This window comes from Mesocricetus auratus, unplaced genomic scaffold (assembly GCF_017639785.1).
Source record: "Mesocricetus auratus isolate SY011 unplaced genomic scaffold, BCM_Maur_2.0 Super-Scaffold_100007, whole genome shotgun sequence".
In the NCBI taxonomy this organism is placed as follows: Eukaryota; Metazoa; Chordata; class Mammalia; order Rodentia; family Cricetidae; genus Mesocricetus; species Mesocricetus auratus.
Genome location: NW_024429191.1, coordinates 51,792,969 through 51,799,298, shown reverse-complemented (window position 1 = coordinate 51,799,298; position 6,330 = coordinate 51,792,969).

Sequence of the window (6,330 nt, the reverse complement as noted above, 5' to 3'; positions counted from 1 at the left end):
TGGGAAAGAAACATGGAAGTCAGAAGTCAGGTTTGCCTGATACAGCCTCCTTGTCTTGTGATCTCTAATGTGCTCAATAATGTCAGTGACTTGCCTAGATGGGTCCCAAACCATCCCCCCTTTGCCTTAGCCTAGCATTCTAGATGTGTACCATCTTGTCTGACTGGGAATGACTATTTTGAGGAAAGACCACGAAGGTGGGGAGAAGAAATCCTTTGTGTTCTCTTATCTCTGTGCTGTGTGAATCCCTCACTACAAGCAAATGTTTTTTGTTTTGTTTTGTTTTGGTTTTTCGAGACAGGGTTTCTCTGTGGCTTTGGAGGCTGTCCTGGAACTCACTTTGTAGACCAGGCTGGCCTCGAACTCACAGAGATCCACCTGCCTCTGCCTCCCGAGTGCTGGGATTAAAGGCATGCGCCACCAACGCCCGGCCAAGCGAATGATTTTTATAACTGCAATTCCTATGGAAACAAATGGTTTCTAAAATCATGAGTAAAAGACGGTGGGCAGAGTGGAAGAGGCATTTGTAACATACACAACAACTTGTTTTTCATAATCTGTAGGGAGCCCTTACAGATCAACAAGATTAAAATCAACCTGCCAATAGCAGAGGGGAGAGCCAGATGCCGACAATCCCACTCCCCCTAAAAAAAAAAAACCTCACAAGCAGGTGATAAATGTTCATTTGTCTAAATAATTAAAGAAACATACAGCAAAGCAATACAAAAACTGAGAAGATAAAAACATCACCTGCCAGACTGGCAAGGGTGGAAAACAGCAAAGAGCCAGCAGTGGACAGGATTTGCCAGACACCAGTTGGGCAGCAGGAAGGAGCTAGGGTGTCCTGTCTCCTCTCTGGCACTGGCCAAGTGATCAGAGCCTTAGAGGGGCAAGTCCTTCACAGCACACTTCAGCTGCTAAGGATTTATCCACAGAGGGGAATGGTCTCGGTTCTGCCTCAAATGATATGACAAGACTTTTGGGATCCCCTATGGGAGGCCTCACCCTAAGGGGTGGATGGGGAGGGTAGGATGGGGGAGATGTTGGGGGGAGAGGCAGGACCGGAGGGAGAGGGAACTGGGATTGGTATGTAAAATAAGATTGTTTTTAATTTGAATTAAAAATTAAAAAAATATTTAAAAAATAATAAAAAGTATAAAAAATAATTTATCCATGGAATAATTGTCCATGGTGCTGAGACACAGAGAACTCACAAAAGACAGTCATTAAATACTTGAAGAAATGTGTTATTCTCTGCAAGTGATTAACATAAAGCTGCACATGTGCACAGGGTTACCTTCCTGTGGGGGTGCTCACGAGGCACTGCTCACGGTCCTGGTGTCATCGTGTAAGAGGCTGGGAGGGATCCATCCTCATGGAAGGGTTAATGTGGTCTTGGGGGAGTGGTTCATATCCTCATGACGTTAGGTCTCAAAACAAACACCAAGTCACAAAGAGCTCTGCCCTTTTCTTCCCTATCCTACCTGGGGTTTTCACTGTGTGTTCAGAAGTCAACGTTCATAGGGATGGGATATAGCTCAGTGGTAGAGTGCTGTCCATTGTGTGTGAGGCCATGGTGTGCTCCCTGTCACTGTAAAATATATAATTTAATTTAAAACATAAAATTACAGGGCCAGTGAGATGGCTCAGTGGGTAAAGGTGCTTGCTGCCAAGACTGGACGACTCAAGTTCAATTCCTAAGACTGATATGAAAGGAAAGAACTCCTAGAAGTTGTCCTCTGATCTTGTGCCATGGCATATGTGTACAAACACACACACACACACACTATATATATATATGTATGTATATATACACATTATATACATATACACACAATATATATATACATACACATACTATATATATATATACATATATACACACGCTATACACACACACACTATTTGGTTGAGTGGCCCATTACCTGTGTGTGTGTGTGTGTGTGTGTGTGTGTGTGTGTGTGTGTGTGTAGCTTACAATTCAATAGGAAGATGCTGACAGAGCAAATGGAGCCATATGCCTGTATCTGTATCTTGTCACCCTAGCTGTGAGGAGGGGAGTAACATGTGTGTCATCAAGGGAAGCCTCCAGGGTGGTCTATGATCCCTCTCTCTCCCAGAACTCAAGCTGAATGCAATCCCTTCCCTTTGAGTGGGGGAGGGACACCTGACTTGCTTAGATTCAGTAATGAAGCACAGGTGATGAGATGACCATCTGAAACTGGGTCAAAGAGTCTCTGTAGCAAAGACAAAACAAAGCTTGTAGAAATATTTGCCTGAGGGGTTGGGGATATGGCTCAGTGGTTAGAACACTGGCTACCCTTCCAGAGGACCCTGGTTTAATTCCCAGCACCCACTGTCTGTAACTCTAGTTCCAGGGGATCCAACACTTTCATGTGGACATACATACAGGCAACTACACTAATACATATGAAATAAAGATAATTTAAAAAATTAAATATATTTGCCTGAGTAGTGGTGGCACATACCTTTAATCCCAGCACTCAGGATACAGAGGCAGGTGGATCTCTGTGAATTTGAGGCCAGCCTGGTCTACACAGAGTTCCAGGACAGTGAAGACTGCATGCTGTCTCGAAACAAAACAACCACATGTCCATGGCTCTTTCTCTTGATAGGCTCCTGCTGGGTCAGGTGAGCTTCCAGGCTGTGAAGAGATTTGGGGAGAAGTCTAGGTGGCACAGGAAGGACCAAGGAGGAAACAAAACCTGCCTGCTGGTGATCACACAACAGCCAGTGGATTCCCCCCCCCCCCCGCCCCCTCTGGTCAGATCTTGAGGTGCCTGAAACCCACGTGAGATCTTGAGCTGCAGGAAGCAGCTAAGCTGTGAACTGAGATAGTAAACAGTGAATTCAGTGCATCAAGAAGCCCTTAGGTGAGCACATTTTTCTGTGTAGGTTCAAGTGCACAGTAACATCATTCTGGGAAACAGAGGCAGGAGGATCTCTGTGAGTTCAAGGCCAGCCTGGTCTACAAGAGCTAGTTCCAGGACAGGCTCCAAAGCTATACAGAGAAATCTTGTCTTGAAACCCCCCCTTCCCCCCCCAAAACAAAACAAAACAAAAACAAAAAATCACTCTGACAAAATCCTCTGGTCAATGTATGGCCCTCCATCCATTTCCCCAATCTTCAGTTTCTTTGAGTGTCCTGTTTTGTTGTCACACTATAAGGCTTGCACTTCTGTAGCCAGCTTTCTTTTTGAACTGTCAACCAGCTCTCAAATAAAGGCACGAAGACTTATTAGTTATGAACATTCAGCCTTATCTTATGCTTGTCCCACTATCTCTTACAGCTTAATTTAACCTATTTCTCTTCATCTATGTTTTGCCTCAGGGCATTTTACTTTTCTTTTACTCTATATGTCCTACTCCCCTGGTTCTTCTGTGCCTGACTGGCATCTGTCTTTCTCCTCCAAACCTAAATTCCTCTTCCTATTTATTCTCTGCCCACTAGCCCTGCCTATCCCTAGCTATTGCCCATTCAGTTTTTAATTAGACCAACCAGGTGCCTTAGGCAGGCAAGGTAAAACAAATGCAACACACCTTTACATAGTTAAACAAATGTAGCTTAAACAAATGTAACACACCTTTACATAGTTAAACAAATGTAGCTTAAACAAATGTAACACACCTTTACATAGTTAAACAAGTATAACACATTTTTAAATAGTTAAATAGTCCACAACATGCTTCTTTTGATAATTTACTCCTAAGATTTTTTGAGCGTGTTGTTGTTTTGAGATGGAGATACAGTAAGTAGCCCAGCTGGCCTCTCACTCTTGCTGCTTCCCTTCCCAGTGAAGGTGTGCCACACACTAACTTCTGTGTAGACTGCAATTTGGATGAACTCACTTGTTTACTGGGTTTTTTGTTGTCATTGTTGATTCTTTAGGATCTGAAGCCTGTAAGACCCTGATTTGTAAATGGATCCTTTCCTTTCCAGAATGGGAGCAAAGGGCTATTGTTGCTTGCCCAGCTCTTCTGTATAACGCTGGGTAGAAGTGGTGGGGCATATGCCTGCTGTGACTTGCTAATTTAGGAAGGAAACACCAACTTTCTACCAATAAGTGAAGAGTTAGTGCATTTTCTTAGGTCCCTGCATCACATTGGGGACCCACCCTCTGGTCTCCTTGCTCAAGTTGGTGGCAGAATTTGATGTCATCTGAATGACTTTGTTTTTGTTTTTTTGTAGGTGTAAAGAATATAAATGCTATGGGTCATACAGACTTTTGCCCAGATTCCAAAAAAAAAAAAAAGAAAAAAAAAAAGCTCATGAGACTCGGCACTGTGTTCCAGGGTCAGCAGCCTAGGAAAGAACGATGTGGAGCTGTGAGAGTGACGCCTAAGTTTCAACAGAGAACTCAGGAAGCCAAGGATGACAGGAACATGGAACATCTGCTGAGGGAAGATGTGAGCACAGCCAGCCCAAGGGAGGCCGCATGTGCCAAAGTCAGCATGGTCAGAGTAGCAAGAGTGCCTGAGCCTTCTAGGGCCCACATCATCCTATCACATGCTCCAGATGCCAGAGGCACAGGATTTAATGCTTGTCCTGCTGGCTTCCCTTCCCCCCTGCTCCTGGAATGGGAATGTTTAGACTGTGTCACTGGGTATTGGAAGTATGTTTTTTTTGGGGGGGGGGTTCAGTTTTATGGAGTCTCACAGCTATAAGTTTGTCTTGGATCTTTGAAGATGCTCTGAACTTGGGTTTTTGAGCAACACTGTAACCTTTGAGAAGTTGGGGAGTCTTAGAGATGTACAAAAGAAAGTTTTGCTTGAAGAGATGGCCATGAGTTTCTGGTGGCCAAGAGCATCTGAGTGTTATGAACCACTTGAGTGTGAAATGTTTCCTGCAGGCTTGGTCCCCAGCTGATGGGACTGTTTGGGGATGTGAGGCCAAACTGAAGGGAGATCCAGCTGGGTATGGTGGCCCACTGGCCGTTCTTGGGGAGGGACCAGGGTGTGGTTCCCAGCACCTACATGATGGTTAACAGCTGTAACTCCACTTCTAGGGGATCTGATGTCCTCTTCTGGCTTTTTCAGGTACTTATGTAGCAAAGCACTTTTTTTTTAAAGCTTGAAAAGGGGGAGTTGAAAAGAGTTGTTGCCAAGTGAAGAGGTGAAACTGCAGGAGGAAAAGTTTCTAATGCTCACTAGTACAGAGTAACAATGGCTGACAACTGGTTAGCTGAAGACAGCTCATAGAGATGCTTTTTAGGAGGCACTGGGTAATGAGTCTTAGCTAAACACATGCTACTCCCTAGAGTGGATTCTGAATGAATGTTCCTAACACAATGAAATGGTAAGCAGGAGCAGGTGGGGCAGGACTGAAATAATGTTCACTACTGGGAAAGCTGAGGCAGGAGGATTGCAAGCTCCATCCTGGAACACGTAAGACCTTAAAATAAAAAATAAAGAAAGCTCAGTGGTACGGTGATTGTGTGTAAGGGCCTAGGTTTAATCCGTAGCACTGTAAACATAACATGAATATCACATTATACCTGATAAATATGTACAATAATGTGTCAATTTTAAAACTTAAATATAAAATGTAAAAGGAATTTGAGTTAGCTGTTTCTCTTTACTTCTGCTGTGAATTTCTGCCATAATGAGCAGCCTCCCTGCCATATTTTAGGGTGTCTCACCTGATGGAGTGGCTGAGCAGCTGTGTTGACAGGACTCACAGTGGCTATGTGGGGATTTCCCAGGCATGACATCTGCCCAGTTGTCATGGATGCATGCTGCTCAGCAGTTCTGAGGCGACAACCCATAAGGACATGGGTCTCCCAAGTAGCTTTTTAAACATGAAGGTAAATGGTGGCTGGCAGTCCAGGGAAGCCTAGCATGAAGAAGCACAGCGGGTGGGGGCGGGGTGGTGGCTCTGGGCTGCCCGGGGAAGGAGCATGTGAGTAAGAGTCCAGGAAGAGCAGGAGAGGCGAGAGCAAGGAGAGACAGACAGACTGACCTCACATCTTCAAGCCGAGGCAGATGCAACTTTCAGGCTTTTCAGTTTTGTGAGCTGGTGAATTCATCTTTTAAATGTAGTCAGTTAGGGACGAGCAAAAACTGTGAGGCATGTGAAGGCAGTAGCTGCTAAGCGGCCCACCTGAGTTCACTCCCTGGGACCCACATGGGAAGGGGGAACAGATTCTCTTAAGTTGTCCTCTGACATCCACAAGTGTAGTGTGGCATGCTTGTGTGTCCGCGCGCACACACACACAAACATGCACACACACATGCAAACAAATAGTTTGGAGTTTAACTTAAAGCTGGGGAAATCTCACTGAATTCTAGGACAGTGCCTCCAAATTAATC